The sequence below is a fragment of the Silurus aristotelis genome, assembly GCF_946808225.1.
Source record: "Silurus aristotelis genome assembly, chromosome: 28".
Lineage (NCBI taxonomy): Eukaryota > Metazoa > Chordata > Actinopteri > Siluriformes > Siluridae > Silurus > Silurus aristotelis.
In genome coordinates this window covers 11,475,299-11,499,164 of record NC_139601.1, presented here as the reverse complement: position 1 = coordinate 11,499,164, position 23,866 = coordinate 11,475,299, and the positions used below count along the sequence as shown (strand labels likewise).

The 23,866-nt window shown below is 36.0% G+C and overlaps 1 protein-coding gene and 1 long non-coding RNA gene across 7 annotated transcripts in view; both read right to left on the bottom strand.

The window, feature by feature from the left end:
- atp2b2 (ATPase plasma membrane Ca2+ transporting 2) overlaps positions 1 to 23,866 on the bottom strand; it is a 163,323-nt gene that overhangs the window by 94,902 nt on the left and 44,555 nt on the right. The window contains exon 2 of one of the 6 annotated variants that reach the window (XM_083533952.1): positions 10,745 to 10,920. The exons of the other annotated variants lie outside the window; for them this stretch is intronic. The gene's annotated coding sequence lies outside the window, so the exon portion shown is untranslated. The remainder of the gene's footprint in view (positions 1 to 10,744; positions 10,921 to 23,866) is intronic. 6 annotated transcript variants of the gene reach the window in all.
- Positions 17,092 to 22,722, bottom strand: LOC310722385. Its single transcript, XR_014532359.1, has 3 exons — positions 20,594 to 22,722; positions 17,331 to 20,416; positions 17,092 to 17,276 (listed from the first exon to the last, which is right to left on the bottom strand). It is a non-coding gene; the product is annotated as an uncharacterized lncRNA (long non-coding RNA).

Sequence of the window (23,866 nt, the reverse complement as noted above, 5' to 3'; positions counted from 1 at the left end):
GTAATTATCTTAGAGAATAAACTCCTTTGAACAACAATCTAAAAAGGGTTATAAGGCTATTTCCACACAATTTAAAACTCATCATTTTACAGTCAGGAATATTATTCACAAGTGAAAAAGATTCAAAGCAGTTGCCAATCTTTCTAAGGATGGACCTGCCAGCAAATTTACCCCGATGTCAGACCGTGTAATGCTCAGAAAATGTGCAAACAACCCAAGAGTTTCATCTCAGACTTTAAATGTTAAAGTTCATGACAGTACAATTACAAACAGACTGAACAAGCATGGTTTGGCCTTATAACCCTTCCAAGAATGGAAGAGTTGCCAAACAAACCATAGAAAAGGAGAAAGCATCTTCTTGCTATGGAGAACAAAGCTAGTTTCATTTAAACAAACCACATGACTTCTGGAACAATGTTATTAGCACATAGAAAACCAAAGTGGAGATTTTTGGCCATAATGCCCAGTACCACTTTTGGCAAAACATAACATATCAGCACAAATGCTGCATACCAACTGATAAGGACCAGTTGGTGATTTATATTATGTTCTGATATCTAAAATCATAATATTAATAAGTATGATAGTACTTGAAAATACAATAAGTGAACATATTCAGGTTCTGTATGTGGTCTCTTGGTGGTCTAGTGGTTAGGATGCACCGCTCTCACCGCTGTGGCCCGGGTTCGATCCGCTGTGGCACCCCCTAACAGGAGAAGCCAAAAGAAAGATTTATTCAGGTTCTGTATGTACACATACTTGTGCAATACAGTATACTGTACATAGACCTGTTTACTCTTTTGTATTGTTTATTACATTGAATATGCTGTCACAATTTCTTTGCATCACACTTGCACGTGTTTTATATGAAATATATTCCGCATACTTTTTTCTTTCTTTCTTTTTCTTATAATTATTTGTTATATTCGGTGCACAAGAAGCTTCTATCACCGAAACGAATTCCTTGGGTATGTGGAAAAAGCACTTGCTACTATTCTATGTAAACTCCAGGAATTCCTAGAATGTCTTAATCAGAGCAGACACATCTAGGTACTGAAATTTTCACTAAAGGATCACTAGGACTTTTCATAATTTAGCCTGAGGATGAAATGGCCCGTACTTTAATAAACGGGCTTGCTGTTATGTCCAGTTTTACAACAATGATATTATATCGAATGCACTAAAAGAACTGCTTTAAAGACAACTTAATACAACTTAGGTCCACCTTCATAATGTCAAAGAATGCAGTTCAAACCTGATGTAATTTGGGGCAAAACTATAAGTGTATTTAGGAGCTACAGCATTATAATAAAGCATAAATTGCCCAAAATGCCAACTTTGCAATAAGACTGATGTAAATCATTTTTACACAACTTTTCAAAAGGCAATGCCAGCATGGGGTTTAGACAATATGAGAATTAACAGAAGCCATCACACTATTATGTAAAGATGTGACCTACAGCTGTCTCTGTTATCTCTAATGTTTTGCCACAACGCAACCAATAAATCCTAAGCTTTTAACCTAATACCCGTACCTTCATTTTGCTGCTGTTTTGATACGAGGACAGCATAATTAAAATATATAACATGTTCATGTATACTACTGAAGTATTCCACTACAGGATGCAGATGACCACTACTAAATAAAGAGGTATACTAACAAATTTAGTCATACATAACTGAATGAAATTGTACTAAATATAGCTGCACATTATCAAAGTATATTACAGTAACTGTATTAAGATCACTTAATCAATTGTTTATAAATAAACCTTATGTTGACTACCTGATGTAGCTGTACACTACTGAATGTAGCTGTTCACTATTGAATGCAGATGTGCATTAATAAATGCTGCTGTGCACTACTGAATGCAACCATCAATTAATGAACACACCAGCACAATTAAGAATTTAGCTGCTCACTATAGAATACAGCTGTACACTACTGAAGGCAGCCGTAAACATGAATGCAGCTGCTTACTACTAAATGCAGCTGTACTCTACTGAATGCATCTATACTGCAAAATGTCATTAATTACTGAAACTATACGGTATGCTGTTCACTCCTGAATGTTTATATAAACTACTGAATCTGGTTTTGACTGCAGAAACACAGCTTTGCATACCATAATGTTTTTCCAAAAATAGCAGAATGAACTGCAGTTGACTTCTGATTAAAACAGCAGCTTCTCTCACCCTGCTCAACTCTCTTAGATGAACATTTTGCATAGTAAAGCAATATTTACAGTCGCTCAGTTGCAAAAAGAGGCAAATCGTGACCAGCTTGGTATGTAGACAAACTTTAAATATGCATATATATATATATATATATATATATATATATATATATATATATATATATATATATATATATATATATATATATATATATATATACATACATACATACATACACACACACACAGTATACTTGACCTACGAGTGCATTAATGTACGAGTTTTCCGAGGTACGAGCGGTCACTCAGTAAATTTTTTGCTTTGTTACGCAAGCAAAAAATTGAGGTACGAGCTCGAAACGCCGCTGCTAGATGGCGAAGCCAAGCCAGAAACCGAAGATTGTGACGAAAATTAAGATAAGCAAAGAAGCATAAAAAAGTAAAAAATTACAAGTTTAGTTTAACGTAGTGATAGTAAAAATCTAGTTTTCCCTCCTCCTCCGCTTATCGCCTCTAGCCCCCCCCCCCAGCGTTTTCATTAGCTCAAGTCGTCTCATCTCCGAGGTAAATACACTGAATAAAACCTTATTATATCTTTACATACTCTTTCTATTATGTTTTCATACAAGAATTGTTATTTAGAAATGTATTTTCCTAATTTAAGATATACCTTAAGATAAGATATACCTTTATTCGTCCCACAGTGGGGAAATTTAATAACATAAAAACAGGGTGGCATTTTGAGGGTTAGAACGGATTAATGCCATTTTAAGTATTTTCAATGGGGAAAATTGATTTGATGTGTGAGCAAATTGAGATATGAGCTCGACCACGTAACGAATTAAACTCGTAGGTCAAGGTACCACTGTATATATATATATATATATATATATATATATATATATATATTAATTCACTGCAATATATAAACACATTGATTTATCATGTTATATGGACACAACCTCAGTAAAGGGTTACTTATAGAGACAGAACTAAAACTAATAATATACTGAACAAAATTATAAACGCAAAACTTTCCTTTTTTGCCCCATTTTTCATGAGCTGATATTGTCTCAAATATTGTTCACAAATCTGTCTTAATCTGTGTTAGTGAGCACTTCTTCTTTGCCGAGAGAGTCCATCCACCTCACAGGTGTGGCAGGTCAAGATGCTGATTAGACAGCATGATTATTGCTCAGGTGTGCCTCAGGCTGGCCACAATAAAAGGCCACTCTAAAATTCAGGTGGATGGATTCTCTTGGCAAAGGAGAAGTGCTCACTAACAAAGATTTAGACAGTTTTGTAAACAATATTTGAGAGAAATAGGCCTTTTGTGTACATAGAAAAAGTCTTAGATCTTTTAGTTCAGCTCATGAAAAATGGGGCAAAAACCAAAAGTGTTTATAATTTTGTTCAGTATAATAATAATAAATATAATAATAGTAACTTATTTTATATAACACATTTCCAATAACGTCCACATATTTATATTTTGCCTATTATTCTATTAATCTATTGAATAGTTTGGTACTCTATGTATTTATTTCCTCAGAAATTTCAATAAGTAATAAACAATTGTGTCCAATGGCATTAAAAGGCAACACAATTTTCTAACAAATATTTTAATGTAGCACACAGTGTTCAACTAATAACTTACTGACTGACTTGATTTGGTGTTCTGTCCTTCAGTTGCATGCAACAGCTATTTCAGTGTAGTTCTCTATATGTTCAACCGTGAGGTGACAAGGCATGCAAGAAGCAAGTCTCATACTATGGCTTGGGCTTTAAACTTTGTATTTTTCACAAGTGTTTCTAAATATTCCACAAGCCTGCAAGTTCCCAAGTGAGAAAAGTTCGTCTGTCAGCCGTGCACACTAATTAATCTGTCTAGTAAAACCCATTTTACTGACAGTCAAACCATCCCCTGGGTGTGAGTAGTGTAGTGTGATAGGTGTTGGAATTCGAAGGCATACACTATACAGCATTTATAATGTGAAAACTTTTCCAAAAATGTTAACTTTTCTTATGTGAAAGTCAATAAGTACTTTTTCCTGGTTCCTAAACCTGCTTGTTAGACAGGCAACTATGAATGCAGAAACCTGCTAGCCCTGATATGATGCAGAATATGGACAAAGTATTGGGACACAACCATATGTTTCTTCCCCAAACTGTTACCACAAATTTGAAAGCCCATAATTTTTGTTTTTGTAAGCTGTATATATTTTTTTACTTTGCTTCTACTAGGAGATGCAAACCTGGTACAGCATGACACTGCCTGGAAGTGAGCTCCATGAAGATATGGTTTACCTGGGTTGAGTGGAAGAGCTTGAGTGGACTGCTATAGAGCTTCAGCCTCAATCCTATTTAACACCTTTGGGGAGAATTGGAACACTGAGTGCACCCGAGGCCTCTTCACCTTACCTACATCAGTACCTGACTTTACTAATGCCCTTGTGGCTGAATGAGCACAAATTTCCACATGCACACTCCAAAATCTAGTAAAACATCTTCCCAGAAGCGTGGAGGTAATTATAAAAGCAAATGAGGAGTAAATGTGGAATTGGATGTTCAAAAGGCACATAGAAATCATATGGCCAGACTGTTGTTCTGCCCACTACAGTTCAATAAATTACAGATAAGGATTAGGTGTAGGCCAGCAAAATGTAATAAAATTTTTAGAATATAATATGCAATCTGTAACATTATTCAGAATCCATTTAAAAGCATCTGGTCATCAGAGTTTACTGATTTGCTTTGTTTTAAGCACTAATCTATTTGTTCCCAGTTCAAGCAGCTGTAATGTTTATAACACATGTAACACTTCAACAGGTTATCAACATGATGTAATGTGACATGACACAATGTGATTGAGTGTGAACCTCTCTCAACTCTCTAGGTGGTGTTTATGCCAAAGGCTTTGAACACTGGGGCCTATAATTCCTCTGTACACCAGCGGGCTGGCAGACAATCTTCCCAGAATTCCTCTGCATTTTTTAATAACTGTGCCTTATTATTGCAATTTAACTTAGTTCACACAGGTAATGTGCACTTTAATGGCCCAGTCAATAACATTAAAAGTTTTAAAAAGCACTCTGTAAGTTTGCTGAATATTGAATATTAGACTGCATAACATGATGACTATCAAATTCCTAACCCCTGGTATTGTTTCACATTAGCTTTATAGTGTAACCTGAGATGTTTATCAAGCTAGCATGTAAAGTGCTAGCTGCAGCTGCTGGCAAAGTACTCATTCTATAAAATATTAGAAAAAAAAAAATGTAATAAAAAAAAAAAGTATTAAAAAAAATCTCAATCATTTCAATCAGAAAAGGATAGCAGAGTTTACTTTAGCTTCATAATTAATAAACTAAAAAGACAAAAAAAAGTGATTAAAAGGCCTGTTCATCAGTAAGCATGCGATGAGGAAATAAAGCTGCTGGTTAACAAAAAAAAACTGCATAAATTAATAATAAATTAATAAATAAATAGTAGACTAACAAAAGCAGTATGCCTGATAACCTGAACATAAACTTTGCTGGCAAATAAAGCAATGTTTTTAAAGAAAGCCAAATTTTTGTTCTGAGTGAAAACATGGTTACCATCAGGATACCTGACACTGATGCTGCATGTTACTATACAGTGCTGAAACTCTGCAACAAAACATAGAAATAATTATTCTGAATAAATATTCAGACCATAGGGGGAGTGGTGGCTCCAGCGGTTAAGGCGCTGGGTTGCCGATCGGAAGGTCTGGGGTTCGAGCCCCGGTATCGCCAGGCTGCCACTCTTGTGCCCTTGAGCAAGGCCCTTAACCCTCTATGCTCCGGGGGTCCCTTACGAGGGAAATGTCAAGGTCCGCGTCACGTGGGGCCGCCTTCCCGTGGGCTCACCACCTGCAAGAGGGACCGTAAGGGACGGTGCTGTGAGGATTGGGCAGCAGTCGAAGGCGGGGGCCTGCTTAGACTGCTGCCCCCGCGACCCGAATTACGGATAAGTGGGAGAAAATGAATGAAATATTCAGACCAGGCATAACATTATGACATTATTAAATTTCGACCAGTGAAGTGAATAACACTGATTATCTCTTCATCATAGGCCCTGTTAGTGGGTCGGATATATTAGGCAGCAGAAGGAATGGTGCTAGGAGCAGCAAAGTAGTGCAAGTGATTTTTATTTTTAAATAAGTTTTATTTTTAGTATAATTTAGCAATATTGTGTAGTATTATACTGATATGTTAAAACTTTCTTTTCGGCTTCTCCCGTTAGGGGTCGCCACAGCGGATCCTCCACACGTTTGATTTGGCACATGTTTTACGCTGGATGCCTTTCCTAACGCAACCCTCCCCCAATTTATCCGGGCTTGGGACCGGCACTAAGAGTGGCTGGGGATGGTTCCCTGACCGGGAATCGAACCCGGGTCGCAGCAGTGGGAGCGCTGCATCTTAACCACTAGACCACCAGGGGACCTATTATACTGATATGTTAACTTGTCTAAAATGTAGATACATGGGAGATGAATTACTGTATAGAAAATTTTACATATATATTTTACTAAATATAATTATATGCATGAAAGTTAATCTGAAGTCTCTCTGCTTTATTGTTTTCTGAACGAATGCGATCAGATTTTGTTCTTTTCATACTATAATAAGATTTCATAAATGCTAGACTCATTCCAATTATTTAATTATAGAGGAAATAACTCTGCTGATAAGCTGATTTGCACCAACAGAGATAAAACTTTACATTTAATTAAATCAAGCGTTATCTATTCAACCTGTTAGAGCAAACTACAAATCTCATTTAAATAACCTTTTAAGCCTGTAACCACTCACTTGTTTACATAGCCATATAATCCATGTTTAGTAAAGGGTTTCTATTCTGCCATTTTTTATAAAATGTTGCAAAACAAAACAAAAAGAAACATCCTTAAGAACCTTTGAATGAAATTATATTAATTTCATCAATAGAGCATGCTGAATGTGGTTATACTTTAATCAAACATAGTCAATTAATAGCTAGCAGCAATTTAATTTAGCTAGCATTTAAAAAGACTGACTGAATGAAGTATTGCTAGTAATGCTAATGTTGCATCAAAGTTATCAATGTCTGCTGAAGCATATTGGAGAACTGATCTCTTAATAATGGTCCAATCTTTATTTGTAAGGCAAAACTATTTATGCTAATAAGAAGGCAAGAATGGTTGAATTAATAAGCTTGTGTTCTAATTAGGGCTGTCAATCGATTAAAATATTTAATCACGATTAATCGCATGACTGTCCTGAGACTGTCAACTCGTAATTAATCACACCTAAGTTAATACTTTTCAAGTTTTTAATACTCTATGAACAAATATGGATGCTTTAAACAAATGGATTATTAGTGAAACAATCCTCAACATAGAGCATGAAGACAAAATATTCTTGTAAAAGTTTTAATGTATTTATGGTTTTTTTAATTACGTAAATCATCAGGACACCAAACAGAACTTTTGCTATGTTTCCACACACAGTTATTGAGGTATGTATGTACGTCTTCTAGATTTCATGATTACATATTCATAGAATATTTGTTTTATATACTTACTGAATTTCACAAAAGAAAAATTAACATATATTTATTATGTCTGTGAGGTAAGTATTCACTGAAATTCAGGTTGTTTTTTTTTTAAGTGTCTGTGAAGATAGATGACAGAAATGGCAGAAAGCGCCCCCTGTCTGTTTTCTTTATTTTACAAAAAAACGTCATTTTGTTGTTATTATAACTGTATACATATAAAAGTACACCCTTTGCAGATTCGAATGATGGGGCTGCAAATTTATAACTAATGAATATGTAGGCACTAATTTCTTTAGTAAGATACAATCCCTTTATCTGGAATGAAACCACAGCCCTGCTTAATTCTTCAAACCAGGAGTTGTTGATAATAAGTTTTTTCAATGACAGAAGCTCTGACAATAATTGTCTGTATCTAAATGATTGGTTTATATTGATGAGCTCATTCTAACACGTCGCTGTTTCTATAGTAACAACAAAATCACAGGGACTTGTAGGCTGTACAATTTGCATAATCTAACCCTTATAACAATAACAACAGTCAAACTTTAACAGAAAAATTATAATTAATAAATAAGAAAAAAAATCCAAGAATTTCCATTACATTACCAATAAATTGGATTTACTATTTTTTGGATAAATTGGTTTCCTAATTTATATATGACCCTTTTCATTTGCAACCCAGATTTAATTATGCAATCCATCAAATCATTAAAAGATTTGCTCAAAGATCGTATAGCGATAGCTAGTAAGGTTTAACATATACTATTCCAAATACATAATATTCAGTCCACATGCCAACATTTACAGTATATATTATACTGTACTGCAAAGCTAAAAATGATGAATATGATAATATACCAATTATTTTACAAAATCATGTATGAGGACAGTGTGACAGCAGTGAAGTGTGCAGTAGGAACAACATAATGGTTCAAGGTGGAGGTTGAACTGCATCAAGGGTCGGCTCTGAGGCCTTTCTTGTTTGCAGTGGTAATGGACAGGTTGACGGACGAGGTCAGACAGGAGTCTCCGTGGACTATGATGTTTGCAAATAATATTGTGATTTGTAGTGAGAGTAGGTACCTGGGGTCAACAGTGCACAGTAATGGAGAGTGTGTTAGAGAAGTGAAGAGAAGAGTGCAGGCAGGGTGGAGTGGGTGGAAAAGAGTGGCAGGAGTGATTTGTGATAGAAGGGTATCTGTAAGAGTGAAAGAGAAAGTTTACTTTGACATTGACTAATAAACAGGAGGTGGAGCTGGAGGTAGCAGAGCTGAGGATATTGAGATTGCCATTGGGAGTGACGAACAAGGACAGGATTAGAAACAAGTTTATTAGAGCGATAGCGCATGTAGGACATTTTGGGGACAAAGTGAGAGAAGCCTGATTGAGATGGTTTGGACATGTGCAGAGGAGGGACATGGGGTACATCGATAGTAGAATTCTGAGGATGGAGCCACCAATAAGAAGGAAAAAAGGAAGACCAAGGAGGAGGTTAATTTAAATAAAAAAAAAACAGAGTAGGGAAGTTACTACTGTCCTTCATGAATGATTATGACACCTAAATTAGTGTTTGGAATTATCAGCAAATGAGTTGAGAAAAACTGGGGGTGGTTTTTTGAACCTATGTAAAATATATATTTTTTTTTAATTTCATGATTGTGAATGTGGCAATGTTATCCTCTAATGTGTCATCAATATAAAGAAAGAAAACTCTTGTAAATGTTTTAATACCTGATAATTTTGGGTTTTGGGTACTAAATTCTTGCAATCAGTTACTTAATTTATAAATCTTCACTTTTATCATACAACTACATGGATAAACATATGCCCTTAAAGGGCATCCATCATTTGTCAATGCAGAATCCTACGATCACTTCAAATCACATGTGTGAACTACCGATTCAATTATTTTTACTAACAAATTAAAATACATAATGTGCAATATTAATAAAGATTCAATACCATCCTCATTTAAATAACTAGTTGATACAAAAGTCACAGATGCGATGAAGGAATGCTTCATGTAAAATATGTTCACATGGCTTATGTTCACATGTCAGTATTATTGTGTCAGTCAACTAGCACACATTGTTTCATGCCGTGTATAGGATGATGAAACTAAATCTCAAGTGAACTGGAAATTAAAAATGGATTTTGGTGCATTTTAAACCAATACTTGCTTAATATTGACACAAACTGATTGCTGCTTTAGTGTTAGTCACTTACTATTTTGCATACTTCATAAAAACTGTCATATTTTAAATAATCAGTGCACAGAGTGCAGATATGTATGATCAATAGAGGTATCGCAAAAGCTTGTAATTTTTATCCCACACACCTATGGTCCCCTACTCAGCCTGTCGCATCGAAGCTGAAAATTTCGAGGTCAGTGCCATCTGTCCCTAGCACCAAAATCGTACACTGCCTCTGTTCCTAGAACTGTCCCTGTCATCCCTCAGTAACAAACACGGAAGGTCTGCGAAAATCACATTGGAGTGCAATTTGAGCTTCCAGTTCGAAAGAGAGAGAAACGGAGCGGGTGTAGTTCGCACACTGGTCACACTCGCTGTAGGACAGTCCACAAGACTGTACGATTCATATGAAGATCTGCGGTCCTTGCCACACTCTCTCCACTTAACTATTAAAGCACGAGAAGGCAAAAGGGGGGAATTATTTTTAGACAGTGCAGCCCAGTTGGCATGAATAGAGCTGCCACATTCCTTGACTGTTGTTTCCACCTGCCAAGGTGCTAAACCTAACCGCACAAAGACAGAGATGTCACACACACACACACACACACACACACACACACACACACACACACACACCCACACACACACACACACACACACATACATACATACATACAGATTCAGATACAGAGCATGGCATTTTCCCTTACACCACTCAACTAAAACAATTGCTTTCACAGACAGAACTAAAAAAAGGATAAAAACCAGTTCCAGTAGAATATGTATAGTGAAAGAGAGACACAGAGTTTGACTTACTCAGCTTGACATTTATGTCAAATCCAAACAGGCATCGATCACACAGAGGAGTAATCACTGTTCAGCATCAGTACAGACTCAACAAGCCCAGCACGATTGCAGGAGGCTCTGCACAAACAGCCCATACCATGTCAGGCAGAGATGGGGGGATGAGAAAGACAAACTGGACAGGAAGTCTGCAGAATGAGAAAGATTGGGGTAGGATTTTATGTGTAAAGAAAATATATTTTAGGAGCATGAATAAACCCCCCCCACACAACCCCAAATATAATACGCCCCACCAAAATGATAAAGCATTCCCCTAAATTGGAGGCAGAATACCAGCAGGAATTTGCCACTTTGCATTAAATGTCGGGAGGGGGACGGATGGAGAGACGGACTTTCAAGGACATCCACTCATTCAGGATGATTAGTGACTACCAGACCTGAGCCAAAACATTGAGAGTCTTTCATAAAGTGACTCAACTATTCAATATTTTTGTTCAAAAGTCAAAAATTGCATCGACACCTTAATGCCAAATATCACTCAAGACATGATTAGTGTCTGAGGTTTGCTTCTTCAATTTTGCACTAGAGCGTTGACATTGGTAACAAGTTACTAATACACAGCAGCATCATGCATACCACTAGAGTCAGGCTATCCGGGGAAGCATAAGACAATTTTTATACCTTGGATCAAGCCACCAAGCACATATTCACACACACACACACACACACACACACACACACACACACACACACACACACACACATTTGACCACAACTATTCATACCTAGAGGCAATTTAGAGCAGAGAATAAAAGCAATCTAGTTTCCTGTTTGTGGGAGATGTGGGGATACTGGAGAACCTAAAGAAAACCTACAAGGACACAGAGGGAACATGAGAAACTCCACACAGACAATAACCTGAGCTCAGGATCTGATCAGGGACCCTGCAGCTGTAAACTAGCAATGCCATTTACTGCCTTTAATTTTAGCAAAATTTTAGAACATTAATCAGCAACTACGCTATCATTTATCAACGTGACCAAACTATGACCAAAATGCCAATGTAATCTATAATAGGACTATAATATAGACTGATATCCAATTTCTGATGTAATATTCATTATCATGAAGTATAAAAAGATGCAGTTAGTCCCACACGCTTTTGTTAATGTCAATTAGAAAACAACAACACCTAACTAAGCTAAATTCCATTTCAATTTGCCAATTTATATTAAAGCTCATACAACCGTGTAAATATTAAATACAATAGTTTCGCTTGGAAAACAGCATTAAATGACTGTGTTCCCTAAGGACACATAAAAGTGTTTATATAAAAACAGTCCTCTGTCTAAACTGGACCATTTCATTAGTACATGGTGGTTTAGAATGCATGATGGGTTTATATCTTGTGATTTTCCATGCGCCCATTTTTAACATATCAGTAGTATGTCTATAATTTCTGTGTGAGGTTGTTAATTAGTTCTGTTTTGTTTCCCTGTGTATAATGGTCTATGATTCTCTCTTTCTTAAGTCCAAGTTTTAACTTTGATTATTCTTTTTAGAACTGTGGTAATACAGTAATCCGCCGCTGTACCGTGGTTGGAATGTCGCTCCCTCAGTTTATTGAGGAATTGCATTAGCCACATAACTAATTTGTTTGGCTGATTTTCCCAGTCTCTCGCAAATAGACCAAAAAAACTTACAGGGAATTGTTTTTATTGAGTTTTATTTTGGAATAATGAAATGTATTAATAAAAATATAATTGGTAATTATAAAATGAAGTAAAATGTTAATACAGTACAATACTGTATACATAAAATAGCATTTTTGGGGTTGCATCTGTTTATCGCGGTTTTTCGTTTATCGCTGGCAGTTTTGGTACGTAACTACTGCGATAAATAGGAGATTATTGTACCCTAGTTTAATCTTCCTGTGTTCCAACCCCAATTATGAACTTGTTCATGAATCTTGAATTACCCTGAAATAAAACACATTCATGAACATATGACCTTCACTAACAATGCTACAGGTACAGTGTTTATTGAGAAAGCAAACAAAACATGAGAGAGCTCGGAGAAAGCAATCTATTTTAAAGCTGGGAAAAGAAAGAAAATTCAATCAGAGCCACTGCACAAGCATTGGGCATAGTCAATATAACTATTTGGAATGTCCTAGAAAAAGAACACTGGTTTAATAATAACCAGTTATTGAACAGGTCAGCTAAGGAAAACCACATCAATTGAATATTTTGAGAGTTGAGGAAAAAAATAACATAACTAGAGACAAAATCATTACCAACAATTTCACCAGTGCAGGTGTGAAGATATCATGATCCACCATTTGATAAAGATGCAAAACACACATCAGGATTAATCATTGGAAGGCCAGAGTGAAATTCACAACGAAATACAGAGATGAGAAAGGAAAGCCTTTAAACCAAGTTTAACCCCTTTCAAGGTTCTGGATTTGTCAAAGTATGAAGAAAGAAAGGATCTGCTCATGATCTAAAACATAACAGGTGCATTTGTGAGGCACAGTAGAAGCAGTGTCATGTTCTAAGTTGTAAATACTTTTGTAGATGGGACTGTATGTGTGGACTAGAGAAAACTGCAACTGTCAGTTATTACAAATCCTTGGCTAATCCTTGGCTTGACTACACAATTATAGCTGTTGATCATGTAAATAGTTCTATAGGTCTGCTCGAATAGTCAGGCTGACAGTAGAATTGGGAGAGGCAGTGATGGAGATCAGAAGGATTCTCTGCATATCAATGCAGCTCCTCTCCTCAGCCGAGAGCTGCAGTGCACCAAAAACTCAGGATGCAGAAGGAGCACACAGACGTGTGCAAACTTCCATAAAGAGTTATCGATCTTCTCAGTCCGCTAGCATTTGAAAAACTCTAACTGAAAACTTTATGACATATGCAATATTGAAGTGTAGAAGACCTCAAATCATGTTTTATAACTGTAGATGCACAATGCATTGATTGAGAGTCACCTAGATGCCCTGGGATTCAAAGCTAAATATTATGATGCAAAAACCCACATTTGAGAAGATATGCTTGTCATATTGTATATACTGTATCACATAGTAGTCGAATTTCAAAAGAAACTCTAAAAGGTGGTTTTCAAAGAATGATTAAAACAGCAATAATAGAAACCTATGTATAAAAATCCAAACAATTTAAAAGCAAACGATTGGGAGTAAACATGAAAATCTCCTCATCAGCATTGTCTACTCTGGTAGCACTTGACCCTTGACCTGAGTAATTTAGCAGGAAAGATTCCTCTCTTCAGGTCGATGACATCTCAAGGTCCCTGGAGTTGTTACCTGATGATGAACGACTTCTGGAGCACAAGGACAAGCATAAAATGCAATTTGATTGCACATCTGCCATCTCAATCTTTTCAAATAAACATACAGAGTCTGGCTTCATGTGGTGTGCTACAATCATTCTAGGGTTGATTCGAGCGAGGCTGCTAAGCAATGTGAAGCAAGTTATCTTGATGTAAAGTAAAAGAAAAGCTTTTCCAAGGTTTCTTTCAAATTCTTGTACCACATGATGCTTTGTATGTATGTATCTATGTATGAATGTGTGTATATATATATATATATATATATATATACAGCCGGATCATAAGGACCTGATAATTTTACATTATAACTTGGGAGGGGTTAGGAGTCAACACTGCAGTATCAGGATGTTGCTCTCATTTTTCTTTTCCCTTCCCTCTATCCCTTCCCTCACTTTGACCTTGCAGCTGAAGGCAGACATGCTGTAGTTGGAGGAAGAGAGTAACGTTACCGCTGCTCACTTTATCAGAAAATCGTCTCCAAAGAATGACAAGGAACCTATGGTGTTATTTCATGACTGGTTCCCATCATACACAAACACTGATTCAACTCCAACCAATGATTTAAAGCTTGACTTAAAAAATGTTGCCTCTACACAGCTAGCAAGTTCCTAGAGTCTAGTCTAGGTTCCTTGTCATTCTTTGGAGACGATTTCCTGATAAAGTGAGCAGCACTAACATCTAGGACCTGTCTAGGACCTAGACTAAACAGCTGTTGCAACTTGTACAATATAGGCTACCTCATGTGACCCACTGTTATTACAACAGGGAAAACACTATTTTAATTTTCAAATTCAACTCATTTAGCTATAAATTCACTGTTTAATATGAATGAAAAACAAGCTCAGCAATTTAAAAACAAAAATTATATTTTTATTTTATTCGCATTTCATATGTGTTCAATTTATTTTTACACCATTTCCATCATCATTTTAAAACTTTGTACAGATAATTAAATACTCGCCAATGCAGCATATTTACCCAATAACCCTTTCTTAAGCTAATTAGAGTTTAATATATTTATCGACTGTTTTATATTAGTTTATGTTAAAATAGCTCTCGTTCATTTTATGGCATCACTGCAGTTCACATTTTTCTCTCCCAAATTAAGAAAAGAAACGTGATCCAAATAGACATGTTTGTGGTTCAGCATAAAATAATGTGTCTATCATCATGTCACAAAAAAATTGTCTAAATAAAAAACATTAATTACAATAATTTAATAATTAGCTCCTTCCTGGGCCACTGGGTTTTAAAGTCTCCTAAATGTGTAATTTCATTCACAAGCTAACGTTAAATCAGCACGCATTTTCATGCTTTATAAATTTCTTTTTTTATGAGATTCAGAATGCCATTAGCAACATTATTGAAATATGTTTTGCTACTTCTCAGTAATCTGCAGCAGTGAGAACTACAAAAGTTGTTTGTGATCTATACTCAAATGGCTTTTATCACCAGCAAACATTTCCACACTTAGCAACACAGTGCAAAGCAGTGCAATGTGTGGGAAAAGAAAGCGCTTCAACTCTCTGCAGCACAAAACATCTACCTATTAGTGTCTTATGCCTCATTTCCCAAAGTCTCCTGTGCAAACCTGACAGTAGGGCTAATTCTAACCCTATGAAAGCCTGTTATTTACAATGATCAAAATGCAGGTGGCTGGCTGCATTTCCATGTAAAACTTGGCAGCCAAAATAGAGGCACTGAATTTGGATGCATTTGTTCGCTAATTGTATCACAACTGACGACTGACCAGAACAACATCTTTAACAACTCTAAAAACAAGAGGATTTTAGGACCTTTATTACTTTATTCTCTGGACAATGCATTTCTATGATGCGTCTCTGATACTAAACAAGCTAATGGAATTGAACAACGCCAAAAGTATTGGGCAATTCTATAGCTGCTACTAAGTACTGTACATTTGTGTTTTGAAATCAAAAGCATGAGACAATAGATCTGACTTTTGTTTGTAATTTCCAGCTATTTACATCTAGATAAAAAATATCCATACTGTTACTAAGTATACAAAATAAAGCATGTGCTTTTAAAGGTCCCCGTACGCTAAATCAAAAATCAGTGCAAATCATTTCCTAGAACCAAACAGCATTCAAACATGGCGGTGATACATTTTAAAAACAATAAATACAGCACATTTGTCTATATAAATTCAACATTACGCACATTAAAAACGTATATATATACTCTCACCGAATGCATTAACACAACAACAAACATTCAATTAAGAGAGTTTCATCCACAACAGCCAAAAAACTTGATCATTAACACTCAAGACTCAAACTGGTCAAATCAATGAATGAATATATAAAGACTGGCTGTACACATGACTTCAAAGTGTAACATTAATTAAATTGTGTAATTATATGCAAACTTTACATTTCATTTTTTTATTTAATACAGCCATGTGTCATAGTGTTCATTTAATATCTGTCAGGCTTTAGCTGAGTGGGCTGATTTTGAAGGAGTGCTAATGTTACATCCTAAGTGGTGCTAATTAGCTTATTAAAAGCTCACAGTAGTCTTTTCTGATTTTTTGAGACTTAAGACAGGTTGCTGAGGCCAAAGCAATGATCAGAATTACTATTTAAGGTGTGCATATTCATCTTGATAGTGTGAAGGATTATTCCTCTTGATAGTGCGAAGGGCTAATATTGGATAAAACTCATCAAAAGCTTTTTGAATAAATGTTGTTATGAGGGTTATGAATGTTATTGATTTCTCTCTTATTACACTGTTGCTATTAAGTAGTGTGTTTGGTATTAAGTAGCAGAATTGCTTTATGTTAGATGAGGTGAGAAAACTCATCTACAGGCTGAAATACAAGCTAAAATTCACACCACAAAACATTTAACCTGAAAATCCATCCGGCACTCAGAACCCCTGCCTGTCCAAAGTCTGTTCTCAGGATTTTATGATTTGATTTCAGTTCATGCTGAGAGTGGCATCCCACTGGGCAAACGTTGGATATAACTGGAAAAAAAAACTTTTATGGTCTGTTCTAACCATTTAAGCAAGTTCACTACTCTCACCAGAGCCCAAAAATACTTAAAAGGTTTTAAAGGATTTGCCTGGTCCAATGTAACATTATTTTCTTGCTACATCATATAAAAATCCGTATTCATGATCCGCATGTTTGATTTGGCACATGTTTTTACGCTGGATGCCCTTCCTAATGCAACCCTCCCCAATTTATCCGGGCTTGGGACCAGCACTAAGAGAGCACTGGCTTGTGAAAAAAAAAAATCACAAAGAAGTCACAAAGCAGTCATCATGCAAACACTCTCCTCAATGTTCTTTTCAATTCACACTGAACTTGTAAGCTTTTACAGTAACACTGTACAGTTTTTATGCTTTCCAATTTTCTTTTTTTACTGACGTTCTAAATCATACCTCTGCAAAACCCAAAGATGCTTCACAAAAACAACAAAATATCTGAAGTAAATAAGAGCTTTTAAAGATTCACCAACTTCTACAATATGCATGTTAGACCCACTCTACTAATGGGAGAGTTAAAGCTTGGGAAAAGGGGGGCTTCCAGTTGCTAAGCAACAGGGTGGCCCGAGGTGTCTGAACGATGCTTGTGGTCGAGTACGAAAAGAGCTTGAACAGCACTCCAGCCATCGAAATGTGTGAGCTAATAATTAATACACATTCGCATAAAGATTATAAGCTTAGAGCCACGCTGACTTACAAAAAGGGGGTCAACACTGGTATCAGGAAACAAAAAGTAAAGCCAAGCAATACTGGGCTACTCACTACTAAAATAATAATCATTACAAAAATAGAATTTGATACATGCCTAGATAACAATTCTTCTCTTGTACACTCCTAGTTGTATAATAAACACTAGAATTTGAAAGGACTCCTTACTGTAGTTCAACAAATAATGGTTGTTGGAAAAAAAACAAAGCTAATATATTGTGTGGTTTGTTAAAATGCTAGAATAATGTGTGGTATGGGACAAAATCTTTCCTGACACCATTACCTCAATAACTAAAACCTAGTGATACACTACAAGTCAATACAAATCTTGTAAACCTTCGTGCTCTGTACAGCCAAGCAATACTTTAGCTACAAGGACTTTGTCTTTTTGGGTCCACCACCCATCCTGTGTGTGGTTCTTCCCTCACCTTTGGCCTGCTGGAAATTTAAGGGCACAATGTAAAATCTTTGCTCTTCTTGGGATCTCCCTTATCTGATGATGTCACCTTCAGCTTCTCCTTCTCCATCCTTTCACATGTTACCATCAGGTCTGATTGACACAACATTTAACAATCTATTAATTAAGCCCTGTAGGGTTATAGTTTGTGCTTCTGCCACACTCTGTTGTTTGAAACGTTATTTCCGTTTTTAGTTGTTTGCATAAACCACTGCTCGTCTTTTCTGACTGCGTCATGGACTTTGCTACTAGGCACTGGATTGCCTCCGGGGCATTTCTGTATTCTGAGTTGCCTGGTAAATAGACACACCTCTTTTTAAACCTGCATTTATTTTCCATTTTATCAGGTATACCTACAAAATCGGGTATACCTACCAAATAATATCTGGCCAGTGATTATCTTCTGGAGGTTTTATGATGGTCTTTGTCCATCCATAGACAGGTTAGAGATACGCAAACTTAACACAAATATTCAACAACCCAAATTACATAACATTCCTATCTTACAAAGATCAGGGTTAACAACTTGTCAAACTGATATCTGATGATGAGCTACCTTCAACGAAATCATTTACATCAGTTCATGATTTTAGCCACAACAAAGGATGTGTTATATATCAAGATACATGAGTGTATTTGAGACCCTTTCTGAGATATTAGGTTTTACATAAATGAAATCAAACTATTAGTAAAAAACATGCATTTACTTTAAAAAAAAAAAAACATACAGATGTATAATCATGTAACCTTAGCTAAATCCATGTGCCTTTTACACTAGTTAAATTCAGGACATCTGGACATCTAATTTAATAAATGAGCCCCTGTGCACTTTCATTATGTAAATGTCATGTAGCTCAGGATGTCTTCACTAGACCCCATCAAATAGCCTTATAATACTGCTGAGCACACTCACAGTAATGAGCTTTGTGTGACTATTTTCCACTAAACATGAGCTCATATTTATTTGGTAATAAATGTGGAAAACTTTTACATTTACTATTTTATAATCAGGATGATACAGAATGCTGTCACTATACATGCTTGATTTAAAAGGAGGCAGTAATGTTGGGCAGAATTTGCTTACAATATAAAGAATGTAATATTTTAAAAGCAGAATAATGAAATCGTTTTTTTTTATATTTTGGAATGTGGATGAAAATTTGTCAAAAAAATATCTGATGGGCATTTTTTAAATATTTTATTGTAAACCTTTAAAAAAAAAATTTTATGATGGAATATATATTTTTATGTGACCATGTATTCTGCCTAAACTGCACACAGCTTTTATGGTATAAACCCAACAGAGTGGCTTTAGATTAAACTGAAATTTGATGCCTTATTACCTGTCACACGTAAATTTTAAGCTCCACAGTCTGTCTGGAACGAAGCAAAAAAAAAAAAAAGGTAACGGAGTATGGTCAGAGCGAGAGATACTGCACGAAAAGTGTCGTGCTTCTACTAACAGCTATTCTCACTGCTGCAGCAACAAATTAGATCAGGAACAAAGTCAAGGGCAAAGCAGAGCCTTATCCTTCCTGCTTCATAACACAAGAAAGAGTGAAGGATAGGATGGAATCCACATTCCGCAGTTTATGAAGCTTTATGACATATAGTCCCATTTAAAAGTATAGGAACAGCAAAGGTTTTTTTTTAATTTTTTTTGGACCAAGTGATCAAGTGATTGAAACATGTACCTGGCAGGTGTTTTTTGCTGCCTAATATGTCCTGGAAGATTGAATTGTTTAAGCAATTAATAGTGCTAAAAACTCTTAGATTGTACACAAGATTGACCTGCAAAAACTGACTTTGTTCTAAAGGATAACCAAACATTGAGAACAAAGAGTTTTCTAGGGGGGGAAAAAACTTTTTAAATTGAGAAAAAAATAAAAAAAATACAATAAGAGCCACTGTAGAAGCTAAAACAACTAATTATAATTTTTTTGAAAGACAAAGAAACGACTGGTGTGCTAACAACCAGACAAGGAAAACAACCACAGGTAAGGCCATAGCATAAGTTGTAAACCCATTTATCAGCAGTAATAATTTGGGGTCAGATCTGCAAAGGAATATAGAAATTAACACAAGCTCTATAAACAAGTTATACCTTCACCAAAGTGATGGAAAGGCCAAAGTGAGGAGAAAGAAAGAATCTGTGCATGATCTAAAACATACATGCTCATAAGTCAAGAAAAGTGGAGTTAAGTGCCTTGGCTCGTTTGCATGGCTGCTTTTAGACTCACCAGTGATGTAACTCATATTGGTAGCAGAAGAATAAATGAATCTGTCTGCCAATTTACAAGGAAATTCATCCAATAACATGGAGGAACTTCATTATGCAATAACACAATGACCCAAAACACACTGCAAACACAACAAATGCGGATTCTTCCTCATGCAATCTCAGGGAGTTTTTCCTTGCCACAATCTTGCCACAACTGGCTTGCTCGTTAGAGATAAACTTAAAATTATAAGTAACAAATTTTATACACATATACATACTATTATACAACTTTATAATCTCATTATCTATGTAAATCTGCTTTGAGTCAATGTTCATTCTTAAAAGCGCTATACAACTAAAAATGAATTAAATTAAACATAACTTGAATTGAATTAGCAAATCAATCACCAGATTTTGATCCATTTGGGCTTTTGACATCCTGAAGAAGAGAACCAAAACTCCCCAAAATATTTTGCATTGCCTTAAATGTTAAGACTATTTATTCCAATAATTTTGCTTTCCTAAAATTGTATAGTCTGCCACTAAGTGTTAAATGTTCTAATATCATAAAATAAAAGGCTGCCAACCTTGTTAAAAACAAGAGATTTTTTGTGCCATACTTTTGGAGGGGACTGTATATGATCTGCACTTTCCTGAATTTTAAAATAGTAGGCAAATAGTGTTTTGTTAAATTGTGTTCTCCTCACACCCACTTTTATTATACTACAGTCAGAAAAGACCACACCTACTTTTACTAAGCCTGGATGTAGAGAGGTTACACCTACTTTTATTATTCTAAAGGCACAGAGTTAACACCTACTTTTTTATTAAACTACAGGAACAGAGGCCACACCTACTTTTTTAATATACTACAGGCAAAAAGGCCACACCTACCTGTACTAATACTACAGGCTTAGAGGCCACACCTATTTTACAAAGACTCCAAGCACAAAAGCCACGTCTACGTTACTGAGATACTTTTAAAACTTGAGTAAGCTTCTGCAGTTATTCCCAAACAATGGCCTTTACTTTTGATTTAACATGATTAAAGACAAATGTGAAATGTTACTTTACTTTGGTCAGAAATCTTTTTTCATGCTGACTATTTAATAATCACACTTTGACAGCATTTTTCCTGAGATGAAAATAATTTAAAACTCGTTAACAACACTTGCAGAGTGATTAAAAGGCTGAATGCTCAGACCGGACTGGCACGCTTCTCATTGCTATGGTAACATTGAAACGAAACCTTGCATCATGTAAGCGCATAACTTTGGATCGGATTACATTTAGCATGCATATAAATGAAGTGTGTCCATTTTAACATACATATAATCAGCTCACTAGGAGTCGGCAATTGGAATAAATTCCTCTGGATTGGTGAAAATCTTTCAAACACAGCCAGTGAAAATGACTGTAAAAATGAAAGCAGCTTAATTGCTATTGATTCCTTTAGGAATTCTAAAGGGATTTAAAACTTCTTTGTGTACTTTGATAAAAAAAACACTATTTGTATTCATTATATGGTGTAATAAAAATCCAAGTAACCACATTGCATATAAATAATAGTTTGATGATTTCTAAGCAATATGAAAACCCAAATGGCACTGACCTAGTTACCACACCTCCTCAGCATTAGTGTAATCTAGACCTCTCTCTCTCTCTCTCTCTCTCTCTCTCTCTCACATACACACACAGATTCATAAAGCCAAGTGCTGATGAATGTTTATTGATGAAAATCATTTGTAAATTCATCATTACAACACATTCCCTAAACAGGACCCAGTGTGTTCTTGCCAGTTATGTAGAAGTCTTACATGCACCTAAATGTTATTTGCTTTATTTGCTCTTCACAAAAACACTAGCATTCCAATCAGCAGGTTATTATTTAGGCCTGTTGCTCTAAATATAGCTGATGCTCTGAAAAAACATCTAATCCACCACCTGGCATCACCATTGTGGCTGATAATGCCAGTACATGAAGATAAAGAGTCTTTTTTGTTTTTTTACAAAAACTGGGTTGAGCAACTAATATAAACGTAATACCAACAGACACAACCCTGTGTAAAGGTCATAAGACTATAAACATGTACTCTACCAATTTGTAACTATATTGCAGTGTAGACATGTAAAGCAACAGAAGGAAATCTAAATAATACAGGAGATAGTGGCAGAAATGTGAAATTATGCATATATTTGAGACAAAGGACAATCTGCAAATTATACTCCCTGTTCTCTCACCTCCCTCTATCTCAATTGCCCTGCAAAAAGCACTAACTGGCTGTCCCTCAATTCCTCCAGCAACAGATCAACACCAGGCACAGCAATTTTATAATACATAGCAACTTTAACTCTGCCCTCATACATCGTACCTGTACATAGTGCCTTTAGGGAAACAGGGCAATATGCAATAAGGGCAACAGTGAAATATGTTGCTCTTCCTTTAGGAGCATAGCCGTATTTTGGGAATAGCCTGCCGCCACATTTTTTTTCGGTATTACTGCATGTGTGCAAGGCAGAGGAATATGTCCTTATTATTTACTGATGCTCATTTCTAAATTTCTTTGACTAACCCGTAACACTGTTGCCAAGAAAAATAAAAAAGCACGAGTTTTGGTAACCTGTCTGTGCTTATGTGATTTCTGTTGCAACCGGAGTTGGCGAGCTATCCCATGACCCTGATACAACGCATTACAACGGCTTGTATCTAAACAGTAGCCTACCAAGAAAGTCATTGTTCACTGTCTTCCTCCTTCCTTTCACAGCTATTTCCCTCGAGAGTTTATCTTTTGGCCTTGTCGTGCGTTAAAAAATCACCACCGGTGAAAGTTTTTTCTCCTGATGCCGTGCAGCTCAGAACACAGGTGAGGTGCGTTTTTTCGTTTCCGTTCGGATATTTCATTGGTCTAATGTTATGTCGCTCAGTTTTTTGGCTTGAAGTTTGTGAAACCGGGAAAAACCCAGGAAAAATCCATAAATTAGCCGCTTCGTTGTTTAAGCCACGGGGTTCAAAATGTGGGAAAAAAGTAGCGGCTTAAAGTCTAAAAAATACGGTAAATATAAAATGCACTTTGTGACTGCACTCCTTCTGCCCTCACTCATGCAATACACTACACAGAAAACATACACCAGCCTGAACACACCCTGTGTGGATTGAACCACTTGTTATAATTGAAGCATAACTGCCTTGTGCTGTAAATAGGTCTGAATGGAGACAGAGGATGACATTACATTGCCTCAGAACAAGAGTGAGTCAAATACTCACACATACACTGACAAACCGCATGAAAGTGGAGAGCGATTCTGCTGCACTGATGGTCTTTGGACCAAGATTTATGAATATTTTAATAGTTTTGAATTATTTTTTAATGAAATTCTG